Below are 16,004 nucleotides of genomic sequence, written 5' to 3'. Positions count from 1 at the left end.
CAAACCAAAGAATTGGTGGAGGTATTTCAGTAACTGGCTATTTTCCTTTTTAGTAGTAGAGTGCTCTTGCATACATTTTTTATTTGTGTGCTTCAGCTTTGAGCTTCTTCTACAAGAAGCAAATAAAAAAAAATGCTCACAGTTAACTGATTGAGTGTGTGAGGTCTCAAGCAGCTAGCAAAACCCTCTTTGATTTCCAGCTGGATTTTCATTCACTCATATAGTTCAAAATGTAGTAAAACCTGAAAATCCATACTGCTCCTGACAGTAGGTCCACACATGGTGAGCATACTTAGGCTAGGTAAAAGATGAATCCTGAACAGTATCATAGAAGTTATCCCAAAACTAACTTTAACCCTAACACTAACTTTAACACTATCCCTAACCCGAAACCTAACCATAACCCTAATATTATCCCTAAATTCTTTACAGAACATTTGACACTAAGAGTCCTCAAAGTGGTGAGAATTGTGGGACCAGCAAACAGATGAATCATGTGCTGATATGTTTAGGCATATCAGTAAATTGGTATTTTCCTGTTTTTTTTTTTCATACAGTGCTCTCAGACTAAGTTGTTTTTTGCATGCTCTTGCACAGTGAACAGTTGAACCTAGAAGGACTGAACTTGGCAAATATAGTTAGGCTAGTAAAAGTGAAATCCTGCAGAGTATCAAAGAAATTAGCCCAAAATTAACTAGCCCTAACACTACCTCTAACCCTAGACCTAAACCTAACAATAACACAAACACTATCCCCAAACTGTTTATAGAACCATTAATCAGAGGAGTCCAAAAAGTGTGGAGCATAGTGGGTCCAGAAAACAGTTGAATCCTGTGCTGTGTCAAAGACATCAGACTAAATAATTTGGTTAGTTATTTCAGGAGATGGGTATTTTCCTGTTTTTTTCTTTAATAAAGTGCTCTCTGTTAATGTTGTTATGGTTTGCTTAAGCTTATGGCTAATTTAACAAGAAAGAAACAAGACAATGCATACTAAGATTTGATTGAGGGCATAAAGTTTCAAGCAGCAAGCATAAACCCTGTTCAAATTCCAGCTGATTTCCACTCACCCATATAGGGTAAAATGCAATGAAACCTGAAAATATAAACTGTTCATGACAAGAAACACTTGCACCTAGAAGGCCCAAACTTGGCCAGAATAGTTAGGCTAAGTAAAACATACATCCTTCCCTGTATCAAAGAAATTAGACAAAAACTGACTCTAACCATAATACAAGCTGTCACAATAGCCCTAAAACTAACACAAACCCTGACACTTACCCTAATCTGTTTAGAGAACCACTGATCTTTGGAGTCCCAAAATTGGGAAGCCTAGTTGGGGAGCAAAAAGATGAATCCCTGGGCATTATGAAACAAATCTAACCAAACAATTGGGGGAGGAATTTCAGTAACAGAGAATATCCCTGTTTTCTTATAGTGTGCTCTGGATAAACTTGTTTTTGTGTTCTTCAGCTTTGGGCTTCTTCTATAAGAAACAAACCAGACAATGCTCATGGAGAAATGATTGAGTGTGTGAAGTTTCAAGGAGCTATCAAAACTTGGTGAGCATAGTTAGGCTAGTTATCAGATGAATCCTGCCCAGTATCAAATAAACTAGTCAAAGGTAAGTTCAACCCTAACAGTAGCTCTAACCCTAAGTCTAAACCTAACCCTAACACTATCCCTAAAATGTATAGGGAACCATTGATCCTAAAAATTTCAAAAGTGTGGAGCATACTGGGGCCAGCAAACAAATAAATCCTGTGCTGTATTAAGGACATCTGACAAAATAATTTGATTAGTTATTTGAGTAAACGGGTATTTTCCTGTATTTTCACAGAGTTCTCTAGTATTAAATTGTTTTTGCATGATTCAGCTTAGGGCTAAATCAAAAAGAAACAAAGCAGACAATGATCACCAAGAACTCATTGAATGTGTGAAGTCTCAAGCAGCTAGCATAATCCCTGTTTGATTTCAGGCTCAATTCCCATTCACCTGTATAGTTTCAAATGCAGTTAAATCTGAAAATACAAACTATTCCTGACGGCAAAAACTTGAATCTAGGAGGCAAAACTTGGTGAGCATACATAGGCTAGGTAAAAGATGAATCCTGCTCAGCATCAAAGAAACTAGACAAAAACTAGCTCCAAACATAACACAAGCACTCATCCTAGACCTAAAACTAACTCAAACCCTGAGACTAATCCTAACTTCTTTAGAGAATGATTGATGTATGGAGTCCCAAACTTGGGGAGCCTCGTGGGCTAGCAAACAGATGAATTTCTGTTCCTTATCAGAAAAATCTGAAAAAACAATTGAAATAGAAATTTCAGTAACTGGGTATTTTCCTGTTTTTTTATAGAGTGCTCTGGGATAAACTTGTTTTTATGTGCTTCAGCTTTGGGATTCTTCTATGAATACAAATGAGGCAATGCTCACGTTTAACAGATTGAGTGTGTGTAGTTTCAAGCAGCTAGCACAAACCCTGTTTGATTTCAGGCTTGATTACCATGAATGTCCATAGTTTCAAATGCAATGAAACCTGAAAATAAAAACTGTGCCTGACAGCATACTGTTGCACCTAGAAGGCGCAAACTGGGTGAGCAGTTAGCCTAGGTAAAAGATGAATCATGCCTTGTATCAAAGAAATCATCCCAAAACTTAGTGTAACCCTAACAGTAGCTCTAACCCTAGTTCTAAACCTAACCCTAACCATAAACCTAACCCCATCCTAAACTGTTTAGGGAACGTTTGAGTCCTAGGAATCCCAACAGTGTGAGTCAGAGTGGGGCCAGGAAAAGATGAATCTTGTGCCGTATCAAAGACAACTGACAAAATTATTTGGTGAGGTATTTCAGTAAATGTGTATTTTTTTTTCATAGAGTGCTCTCGAATTAACTTGAATTGACATGCTTCAGCTTAGGGCTACTTCAACAAGAAAGAACCTAGACAATGCATACTGAGACCTGATTGAGTGTGTGAAGCTTCAAGCAGCAAGCACAAACCCTGTTGAATTTCCAACTCGATTTTTATTCACCCATTTAGGTCAAAATTCAGTGTAATCTGAAGATACAAACTGTTTCTGACAGTGAACACTTGCACCTAGAATACCAAAACTTAGAAAGCATAGTTAGGCTAGAGAAAAGATGAATCCTCACCAGTATCCAAAAACTAGACAAAATCTAATTATAACCATAACACAAGCTGTAACCCTAGCCCCAAAACTAACACAAACCCTGACATTAACCCTAACCAGTTTATAGAACCATTGATACTTTGAGTCCCAACCTATGGGATCCTAGTGGGCTAGGAAACAGTTTAATTTCTGTACATTATCAAAGAAATCTGACAAAAGAATTAGGGGAGGAACTTCAGTAACTGAGTATTTCCCTGTTTTTATTATATCGTGCTCTTGGATTAAGTTGTTTTTGAGTGCTTCAACTTTGGATTTCTTCTACAAGAAAAAAAATAGGCAATGCTCACAGAGAACGCTTTAAGTGTGTGAAGTTTCAATAAGCTAACACAAACCGTGTTTGATTTTACACTAGATTCCCATTCATGTGTATAGTTCCAAATGCAGTGAAACCTGAAAATGCAAACTGTTCCTCACAGTGAATAGATGCACGTAGAAGGCCCAAACTTGGTGAGCATAGTTAGGCTAGGTAATACATGAATCTTGCGAAGTAACAAAGAAACTAGACAAAAAGGATCTCTAAACATAACCTAAGATGTCACTCTAGCCCTAAGATTAACACAAACTCTGACACTAACCCTATCCTTTTTAGAGAATGATTTATTCTTGGAGTCCCAAACTTGGGGAGTGTAGTGGGATAGCAAACAGATGAAGTCCTGTGCATTTTCAAACAAATCTGACCAAAGAATTAGAAGAGGAATTTTGGTAACTGAGTATTTCCCTGTTTTCTTATAGAGTGTTCTTTGATAAACTCTTTTGTGTACTTTAGCTTTGGGATTCTTCTACAAGAAATAAACCAGACAATGCTAACAGGGAACTGACTGAGTATGTGAAGTTTCCAGTAGCTAGCAAAAACCCTGTTTTATTTCCAGCTGGATTTCCATTACCCCCTCTAGGTCAAAACACAGTGATAATCTTAAAATACACACTGTTCCTTAAAGAGAACAGTTGTACATAGAAGGCCCAAACTTGGCAAGGCATAATTAGGCTAGGTAAAAGATTAATCCTACCCAGTATCAAAGAAACTAGACAAAAATAACTCTAATTATAACACAATGTCTCTCCCTAGCCCCTCTCTCCCTAGCCCTAAATCTAACACACACCTTGACACTAACCCTAACCTGTTTATAGAAACATTGATCCTTGTAAACTCAAATATGGGGAGCCTAGTGGGCTAGCAAACAGATAAATTCCAGTGCATTATCAAAGAAATCTGACCAAAGAATTTAGGGAGGAATTTCAGTAACTGTGTATGTCCCTGTTTTTTTATAGAGTTCTCTTGGATAAACTTGTTTTTGTATGTTTCATCTTTGGTCTTCTTCTACAAGATACAAACCAGATAATGCTCATGGATAACTGATTGAGAGTGTGAAGGTTCATGCAGCTTGCACAAACACTGCTGAATTTCAGGCTTAATTCTCATTCATGCATAGAGTTCCAAATGCAGTGAAACCTGAAAATACAAACTGTTCTTTACAGCAAACACCTGCAAATAGAAGGCCCACATTTGGTGAGTATAGTTAGAATAGGTAAAAGATAAATTCTGCCCAGTATCAAAGAAACTAGACAAAAATTAACTCTAACCATAACACAACTGTCATACTAGACCTGAAAATAACAAAAACCCTGAAACTAACCCTAACCTATTTAGCAATGAATGACCCTTGGAGTTCTGACATAGGAGCCTAGTGGACTAGCCAACAGATTAATTTCTGCACCTTATCAAAGAAATCTGACCAAAAAATGGGGGGGGGGGGGAATTTCAGTATCTGAATTTTCCTATTTTTTTTTTTATAGAGTACTCTTGGATAAACTTATTTTTGTCTACTTCGGCTTTGTACATTTTCTACAAGAAAAAAAAAGATGATGCTCATGGAGAACTTATTGAGTATGTGAAGTTTCAAGCAGCTAACACAAACACTGTTTTATTTCTAGCTGGATTTCCTTTTACCAATACATGTCAAAATGCCGTGATACCTAAAAATACAATCTGTTTCTGAGAGTGAACACCAAGAAGACCAAAACTTGTTGAGCATAGTTAGGCTAGGTAAATATTGAATCCTGCCCAGTATCAAAGAAATTGTCCCAAAACTAACTGTAACCCTAACACTAGCGCTAAGCCTAGCCCGAGGCCTAACCCTAAGCCAAACACTATAGCTAAACTGTTTAGAGTACAGTTGATCCTAGGAGTCCCAAAAGTGTGGAGCATAGTTGGGTCAGCAAAAAGATGAATTATGTGCAGTATCAAAGACATCTGACTAAATAATTCTATTAGGCATTTCAGTAAATGGGTATTTTCCTTTTTTTTCAGAGTGCTCTTGAAAAAAGTGTTTTTGCATGCTTCATCTTAGGGCTACTTAAACAAGAAAAAAAACAAGACAATGTATTTTGAGATCTGATTGAGTGATTGAAGTTTCAAGCAGCAAGCACAAACCATGTTCGATTTCCAGCTCAATATTACTTCACACGTATAGGTCAAATTCAGTGAAACCTGAAATTACAAAATGCAGTGAAACCTGAAATTACTGACAGTGAACACTTGCACCTAAAAGGTCTATTCTTGGTGAGCACAGTTAAAATATGTAAAAGATAAATTCTGCCCAGTATCAAAGTAACTAGAAAAAAATTAACTCTAACCAAAACACAACTGTCACCCTAGACCTACAACTAACAATAACCCTGATACTAACCCTAACCTACTTAACATTGAATGATCTTGGAGTCCCAAAATTGGCGAGCCTATTGGGCTACCAAACATATGAATTCCTGCACCTTATCAAAGAAATCTGACAAAAAAATTGGGTGAGAAATTTCAATAACTGGGTACTTGTCTGTTTTTATATAGATTGTTCTTGGATAAACATGTCTTTGTGTGCTTCCAATTGTTGATTCTTCTACACCAAATAAACAAGAAAATGCTCATGGAGAAAGGATTTAGTGTGTGAAGTTTCAAGCAGCAAGCACAAACACTGTTGGATTTTCATCTGTCTTTCCATTCACCCATATAGGTCAAACTTCAGTGAAACCTGAAAATACAAACTGTTCCTGACATCCAACACTTTCACATAGAAGGCCCAAATTGGTAAGCATAGTTAGGTTTGGAAAAAGGTAAATCCTGCCCATAATGAAAGAAACAAGACAACAATTACCTCTAATCATAACACAAGCTCTCATGCTAGGACTAATAAAAACACAAACCCTGACACTAACCCTAACCTGTTAAGAGAATATTTGATACATAGAGTGAAAAACTTGAGGAGCAAGTGGGCTAGCTAACAGAAAAATTCATGCACATTATCAAAAAATATGACCAAAGAATTAGGAGAAGAATTATATTTACTGGGTATTTCCCTGTTTTCATACAGAGTGCTTTTGGATAAACTTGTTTTTGTGTGCTTCAGCTTTGAGATTCTTCTACAAGAAACAAGGCATAAAATGTTCGTGAAAAATTTCAGATGTGTGAAGTTTCAAGCAGGTAGCACAAACTCTCTTTCATTTCCATCTTTATTTACCTCCACCTGTATAGGTAAAAATATAGTGAAATCTGAAAATAAAAAAGAGAAAACAAAACAAAACAAAAAAATTCCTGACAGCAAAATCTTGAACCTTGGATTTTGTGAGCACAGTTAGGGTACGTAAAAATGAATCCTGCACAGAATCAAAGAAACTAGACAAAAACGTACTCTTCCCTAAACACAAGCTCTCACCCTTTCCTTATAACTAACACTAACCATGACACTAACCCTAACCTGTATAGAGAGCCATTGAACTTTGGAGTCCCAAAATTGGAGAGCCTAGTGGGATAGGAAACAGATGAATTTCTGTGCTTTATCAAAGAAATCTGACCAAACAATTGGGTGTGAAATTTCAGTAACTTGGTATTTCCCGGTTTTCTTATAGAGTGCTCTTGGATAAACTTGTTTTTGTGTTCTTCAGCTTTGGACCTCTTCTACTAGAAACAATCCAGACAATGCTCATGGAGAACTGATTGAGTGTGTGAAGTTTTAAGCAGCTAGCAAAACCCCTGTTTGATTTCCAGCTGGATTTTCATTCACCCATATACATCAAATGAAGTGGTATCTAAAAATAAAACTGTTCCTGACACAGAACAATTGCACATAGAAGGCCCAAATTTGGTGTACATCTTTAGGCTAGGTAACAAATGAATTCTGCTGAGTATCAAAGAAAATAGCCCAAAATTAACTCTAACCCTAACTCTAGATCTAACCCTAGCCCTAACCCTAACCCTTAACCAAAACTATTTCTAAACTGATTAGAGAACCTTTCACCAAGGACTCCCAAATGTGTGGAGCAAACATTGGCCAGCCAACAGATGAATCCTGGGCTGTATCAAAGACATCTGACTAAAAAAATTGGTTAGGCATTTTAGTAAATGGGTATTTTTCTGTTTTGTCATAGAGTACTCTGAAATTAAGTTGATTTTTCATGCTTCCAAATAGGGCTAATTCAAAAATAAAGAAAGAAAATATATAATGAGACCTGATTGAGTGTGTGAAGTATCAAGCAGCAAGCACAAACCCTATTCAATTTCCAGCTTGATTTCTATTCAGCCATATTGGTCAAAAAGCAGAGAAACCTGAAAATATAAATTGTTCCTGAAAGCGAGCACTTGCATCAAGAAGGCCCATACTTGGCAAACACAATTAGGATAAGAAAAAGATGAATTGTGCCCAATATCAACGAAACTAGAAAATAACTAACAAGCTGTCAACCTAGACCTAGAATTAATACATACCCTGACACTAACCCTATCCTTTTTAGAGAACCAATGATTCTTGGATTTTCAAAATTTGGGAGCATAGTGAGATAGCAAACAAATGAATTCCTTTGCATTATCAAAGAAATCTGACCAATGAATTAGGAAAGAAATTACAGTAACCTGGTACTACCCTGTTTTCTTATGGAGTGCAGTTGAATAAACTAGCATAAGTATGCTTCAGCTTTGGGCTTCTTCTACAAGAAATAAAATAGAAAATGCTCATGGAGAACTGATTGAGTGTGTGAAGTTTCAACCTGCTAAAAAAAGCACTGTTAGAATTCCACCTGGATTTCCATTAACCCATAAAGGTGAAAATGGAGTGATACCTGAAAATACAAGTTGTTCCTGACAGCAAATGGTTGCATCTAGAAGGCCCAAATGTGGTGAGAATAGTTAGGCCAGGTAAGTGATGAATTCTTCCCAGTATCAAAAAAAAATGAGACCAAAATTAATTCTAACCCTAACACTAGCTGTAACCTTGGACCTATCCCTAACCCTAACTCTAACAATATCCCTAAACTGTTTAGAGATCATTTGATCCCAGGAGTTTCAAAAGTGTGGAGCATAGTGAGACCAGTGGACACATGAATCCTGTGCATTATCAAAGACATCTGACTAAAACAATTTGGTTAGGTATTTCAGTAAATGAATATTTTCCTGTTATTTCTTAGAGTACTTTAGCAAAAAGTATTTTTCCATGCTTCAGCTTAGGGCTACTTCAACAAGAAAGAAACCAGACATTGTTCACTGAGAACTTATTGAGTGTGTAGTTACAAGTAGCAAGCACAAACGCTGTTGAATTTCCAGCTCTGTTTCCATTCACCCATATAGGTCAAAATGCAGTGAACCCTGAAAATACAAATTGTTCCTGACAATGAACACTGGCACATGGAGGGCCCATACTTGGCGAGTATAGTAAAGATAGGTAAAAGATGAATCCTGCCCAGTATCAAAGAAACTAGACAAAAATTAACTCTATCCATCACACAACTATAACCGTAGACCTAAAACTAACACAAGCCCTGACACTAACCCTAACCTCTTTAGCAAAGATTGATCCTTGGAGTCCCAAACTTGGGGAGCCTAGTGGGATAACAAACAGATGAATTCCTACATGTTATCAAAGAATTATGACCAAAAATGGAGAGGAATTTCAGTCTCTGGGTATTTCCCTGTTTACTTCTAGATTGCTTTTGGATAAACTTATTTTAGTGTGCTTCCACATTGTGCTTCCTGTGTAAGAAGTAAACAAGACAATGCTCATGGAGAACTGATTTAGTGTATGAAGTTTCAAGCAGCTAGCACAAACACTGTTTGATTTCCATCTTTCTTTCCATTCACCCATATAGGTCAAACTGCAGGGAAACCTGAAAACACAAACTGTTCCTGACACCCAACACATTCACATAGAAGGTTCAAATTGGTAAGCATAGTTAGGCTTAGCAAAAGTTAAATCCTGCCCATATTGAAAGAAACAAGACAACAATTAATACTAACCATTACACAAGCTCTCCTGCTAGCACTAATACTAACACAAACCCTGACACTAACCCTAACCTGTTAAGAGAACCTTTGTTACTTGGAGTGAAAAAATTGAGGAGCCTAGTGGGCTAGCTAACAGATCAATTCATGTGCATTATCAAAGAAATCTAACCTAAGAATTTGGAGAGGAATTATCTTTACTGGGTATTTCCCTGTTTTTTATAGAGTGCTCTTGGATAAACTTGTTTTTTTCTGTGCTTCAGCTTTGGGCTTCTTCTACAAGAAATAAGGCATAAAATACTCATGAAAAATTGTGGGGGTGTGTGAAGTTTCAAGGAGCTAGCACAACCCTGTTTCATTTTCATCTTGATTTCCCTTCACCTGTATAGGTGAAATGTAGTGAAACCTGAAAATACAAAATGTTCCTGACAGCAAACACTTGCATCCAGGACTTTGTGAGCATGGTTAGGTTAGTTAAAAGATGAATCCTGCCCAGAATCAAAGAAACTTACTCTACCCTAAACACAAGCTGTTACCCTAGCACTCAATCTAACACAAACCATGACACTAACCCCAACCTGTATAAAGAACCATTGATCCTCATAGTCCCAAAATTGGAGAGCCTAGTGGGATAGTAAACAGATGAATTCCTGTGCATTATCAAAGAAATCTGACCAAACAATTGGGGGAAAAATTTCAGTAACTGGGTATTTTCCTGTTTTCTTTTAGAGTGCTCCTGGATAAACTTGTTTCTGTATTCTTCAGCTTGGGGCCTCTTCTACAAGAAACAATCCAGACAATGCTCAGGAAGAACTGATTGAGTGTGTGAAGTTTTAAGCAGCTTGCAAAAACACTGTTTATTTCCAACTGGATTTTCATTCATCTATATACATCAACTGAAGTCGTACTTAAAAATATATACTTTTCCTGACACGGAACAGTTGCACCTAGAAAGCCCAAACTTGTTGAACCTCCTTAGGCTAGGTAAAATAAGAAATCTGCCACGTATCAAAGTAAATAGCCCAAAACTAACTCTAAACCTAACTCTAGATCTAACCCTAGCCTTAACCCTAATCCTAAACCTAACCCTATTTCTAAACTGTTTAGAGAACCATTGACCATGGACTCCCCAAAGTGTGGAGCAAACAGTGGCCAGCAAACAGATGAATCCTGTGCTGTATCAAAGACATCTGGCTAAATAATTTGGTTAGGTATTTTAGTAAATGAGTATTCTTCTGTTTTGTCATAGGGTACTCTGAGATTAAGTTGATTTCCCATGCTTCAAATTAGGGCTACTTCAACAAGAAATAAAGAAGACAATGCATACTGAGTCCTGATTGAGTGTGTAAAGTATCAAGCAGCAAGCACAAACTCTATTTGATTACAGCTCGATTTCCATTCACTCATAAAGGTCCAAAAGCAGAGAAACCTGAATATTTAAACTTTTTCTGATAGTGAATACTTGCACCTAGAAGGCCCATACTTGGAAAACATAGTTAAGATAGGTAAAAGATGAATTGTGCCCAATATCAATGAAACTAGACAATAACTATATCTAACCATAACACAAACTGTCACCCTAGACCTAAAATTAACACATTCCCTAACACTTACCTTAACCTTTTTAGAGAACCAATGATTCTTGGATTTCCAAAATTGGGGAGCCTAGTGAGCTAGTGAACAAATGATTTCCTTTGCATTATCAAAGATATGTAACCAAAGAATTAGGGGAAATATTACAGTAACATGATATTTCCCTGTTTTCTTATGGAGTGCTATGGGGTAATTTAGTTTAAGTATGCTTCAGCTTTTTGAATATTCTACAAGAATCAAAATAGCAATGCTCATGAAGAACTGATTGAGTGTGTGACACTTTAAGCTGCTATCAAAAGCACTGTTGGAATTGCAGCTGGATTTCCATTAATCCATATAGGTCAAAATGCAGTGATACCTGAAAATACAAGTTGTTCCTGACAGCAAACTGTTGCACCTAGCAGGCCCACATTTAGCGAGAATAGTTAGGCTAGGTAAGTGATGAATTCTGCCCAGTATCAAAAAAATGAGACCAAAATTAATTCTAACCCTAACACTAGCTCTAATTCTATACCTGTCTCTAACCCTGACACTAACAATATCCCTAAACTGTATAAAGAACATTTGATCGCAGGATTTTCAAAAGTGTGGAGCATAGTGAGGCCAGTGAACTCATGAATTTTATGCAGTATCAAAGACATCTGACTAAAAAATTTGGTTAGGTACTTTAGTAAATGAATATTTTCCTGTTACTTTTTAGAGTGCTTTTGGAAAATGTATTTTTGCATGCTTCAGCTTAGGGCTACTTCAACAAGAAAGAAACAAGACATTGTACTCTGAGACCTCATGAGTGAAGTTTCAAGTAGCAAGCACAAACACTGTTTGATTTCCCGCTTGATTTCCATTCTCTCATATAGGTCAAAATACAGTGAAACCTGAAGATACAAACTCTTCCTGACTGTGAACGCTTGCACTTTGAAGGCCCAAACCTGACAAGCCCAGTTAGGATAAGTAAATATGAGTCCTACCCAGTATCTCAGAAACTAGAGAGAAACTAACCCCAACCATAACATAAGCTGTCACCCTTGCCCTTAAATTAACACACACCCTCACACGAACACTAACCTGTTTAGAGAACCTTTGATCTTTTGATTCACATGCTTGGGGAGCTTATTTGGGAGCAAAGAGAAATTCCTGCGCATTATTATCGAATAAATCTGACCAGAGAATTAGGGGAGGAATTACAGTAAATAAGTACTTCAATGTTTTCTTATACATTGCTCTTGGATAAACTTGTTTTGGGGTGCTGCAGCTTTGGGCTTATTCTACAAGACACAAACCAGACAATGCTCAGGGAGAATTGATTGAGTGTGTGAAGTTTCAAGCAGCTAGCACAAATAATGCTTGATTTCCAACTGGATTTTCAGTCATGCACATAGATTAAAATGCCGTTATACCTGAAAATACAAACTGTTCGGCTAGTTAGTTAGGCTATGTGAAAAATAAATCCTGCCCAGTATCAAACAAAATAGCCCCAAACTAACTTTAACGCTAAATCTATCTCTAACCCTAGGCCTAACCCTAACACTAACCTAAATCATATCCCTATATTGATTAGAGAAACCTTAATCCTAGGAGTCCCAAAAGTGTGGAGATTAGTGTGGTCAGCAAACAGATGAATCCAGTGTAGTATCAAAGACATCTGACTAAATAATTTGGTTAGGTATTCCATTAAATGATATTTTTTTCTGTTTTTCCATACAGTGCTCTCATACAAAGTTATTTTTGCATGTTTCAGCTTAGGGTTATTTTAACAAGAAGGAAACAAGACCATATATACTGAAACCAGATTCAGTGTGTGTAGTTTCAAGCAGCTAGCAAACCTTGGTTTGATTATCAGATCGATTTCCTTTCACCTTTATATGTCAAAATGAGGTGACATCTGACAACAAAAACTGTTCCTGACATCAAACACTTTAATTTTGAAGGCCCAAAGTTGGTGAGAAGAGTTAGGATAGGTAAAACATGAATCCTGCCCAGTATCAAAGAAACTAGACAAAAACTGACTCTAAGCATAACATAAGCTGTCACCCTAGCCTTAAAACTAACACACCCTCAACTCACCCTAACCTTTTTAGAGAACCATTGATCCTGGGAGGCCCAAACATGGAGAGACTAGTGGACTAGCAAACAAATGAATTCCTGTGCATTATCAAAGAAATCTGACCAAAGAATTAGTGGAGGAATTAAAGTAACTGGGTATTTCACTGTTTTCCTCTATTGTATTCTTGGATAAACTTGTTTTTGTGTGCTTCCCCTTTGGGCTTATTCTACAACAAACAAACCATACAATGATCACGGAGAACTGATTGAGTGTGTGAACATTCACGTAGCTAACAAACTCTCTTTGATTTCCCGCTGAATTTCTATCCACTCATATAGGTCAAAATGCAGTGGTACCGGAAAATACAAACTGTTACTGTCTCATACAATTGCAGCTAGAAGGCATGATTTTGATGACCATAATTAGGCTAGGTAAAAGATGAATCCTGTCCAGAATCAAATAAATTAGCCTAAATCTAACTCTAACCCTAACATTAGATCTAACCACAGCCCAAACCCTAACCCTTACCCCAACCATATCTCTAAACTGTTTAAAGAACCATTGATACTAGGAGTCCTAAAAGTGTAGAATATTGTGGGACCAGCAAACATATATATCCTGTGCAGTATCAAAAACCTCTGGTTAAATAACTTGGTTAGGTATTTCAGTAAATGGGATTTTCTGTTTGTTTGGGGTTTTTTGTGTTTTTTTTTTTTTATAGAGTGCTCTCAGAAAAAGTTGATTTTGCATGATTCAGCTTAGGTCTACTTCAACAAGGAAAAAACATGATAATATATACTGAGACTAATTGTGGGTGTGAAGTTTCAAGCAGCAAGCACAAACCCTATTTGATTTCCAGATCGATTTTACTTCGCTCATATAGGTCAAAATGCAGTGAAACTTGACAATACAATCTGTTCCTGAGAGCAAACACTTGCACCTAGAGGGTACAAACTTGGCAAGAAGAGTTAGGATAGGTAACACAAGCTGTCACCCTAGCCCTAAAACTAAACACACGGTGCAACTAACCCTAACCTGTTTAGAGAACCATTGATCCTGGGAGTCCCAAACTTGGGGAGCCTGCTGGCTAGTAAACAGATGAATTCCTGCACATTATCAAAGAAATCTGACCAAAGAATTAGGGGAGGAATTACAGTAATTTTATATTTCACTCTTCGTATAGAGTGCCCTTGGATAAACTTGTTTTTATGTGCTTCCATTTTGGGCTTATTCTATCAAACAAACCAGACAATGTCATGGAGAACTGATTGAGTGTGTGAAGGTTCAAGCAGTAAACACAAACTCTGATTTCCAGCTGGATTTCCATTCACTCCTATAGGTCAAAAGGCAGTGATACCTGAAAATACAAACTGTTCATGACAGTGAACCATTGAACCAAAAAGTTCAAACATAATAAGCATAATTAGGCTAGGTAAAAGATAAAACCTGTCCAGTATCAAAGAAGTTTTCCCAAATCTAAATATTACCCTAACACTATCTCTAACCATAGCCCTAAAAGTATCCCTAAGCTGATTAGAGAACCCTTGATCTTAGGAGTCCCAGATATGTAGAGCATAGTGGGACCTGCAAACATAAATAGCTAACACAAACTCCGTTTGATTTCCCGCTGGATTTCCATCCACTCATATAGGTCAAAATGCAGTGATACCTGAAAATACAAACTGTTCCTGTCAGTGAACAATTGCACCTAGAAGGCACAATCTTGATGAGCATAAGTAGGCTAGATAAAAGATGAATCCTGTCCAGTATCAAATAAATTAGCCCAAATATTACTCTAAACCTAACACTAGATCTAGCCAAAGCCAAAATCCTAATCCTAACTCTAAAAATATCCCTAAACTGTTTAGAGAACCATTGATCCTAGGAGTCTCCAAAGTGTGGAGTATTGTGAGGCCAGCAAACATATAAATCCTATGCAGTATCAAAGACATATGACCAAATAATTTGGTTAGGTATTTCAGTGAATGGGTATTATCCTGTTTTCTTTTTTTTTTTTTAAGTTCTCTCAGTATAAGTTGTTTTTGCATGCTTTAGCTTAGGTCTACTTCAACAAGAAAGAAACAAGACAATACATACTGAGACCTGATTGAGTGTGTGAAGTTTCAAGCAGCAAGCACTAACCCTGTTTTATCTCCAGCTCAATTTCCATTCACTCATAGAGATCAAAATGCAGGAAAACCTGAAAATACAAACTGTTCGTGAAAGCAAACACATACACTTAGAGGGCATAAACTTGGCAAGCAGAGCTAGGATAGGAAAAGATGACACATTCCCAGAATCAAAGAAACTAGAGAGAAACAAACTCTTACCATAACACAAGCTGTCACCCTAGCACTAAAAGTAACACACACCCTGACACTAAATCTATCCTGTTTAGAGAACCATTGATCCATTGAGTCCCATACTTGGGGAGTGTATTGGGGAGCAAAGAGAAATTCCTGTGCATTATCAAAGACATCTGACCATAGAATTATGGGAGGAATTACAGTAACTGGGTTTTTCCCTGTTTTCTTAAAGAGTGCTCTTGGATACACTTGTTTTTGGGTGCTTCAGCTTTGGGCTTCTTCTACAAAAAACAAACCTTAACATGCTCACAAAAACTTTTGAGTGTGAGATGTTTAAAGCAGCTAGCACAAAAACTGTTTGATTTCCAGGTGGATTTCCATTGACCCATATAGGTCAAAATGCAGTGATATCTGAAAATAAAAACTGTACCTGCAGCAAACAGTTGCACTTAGAAGACCTAAACATGACAAGCGTAGTTAGGCTAGGTAATACATGAATACTGCCCAGTATCAAAAAAAAAAAAAAAAAAGCCCAAAACTAACTCTAACCCTAACACTAGATCTAACCCTAACACTAAGCCTATTCCTAACTCTAACCCTATCCCTA

This window comes from Callospermophilus lateralis, chromosome 12 (assembly GCF_048772815.1).
Source record: "Callospermophilus lateralis isolate mCalLat2 chromosome 12, mCalLat2.hap1, whole genome shotgun sequence".
In the NCBI taxonomy this organism is placed as follows: Eukaryota; Metazoa; Chordata; class Mammalia; order Rodentia; family Sciuridae; genus Callospermophilus; species Callospermophilus lateralis.
This window is presented reverse-complemented; position numbering follows the sequence as displayed.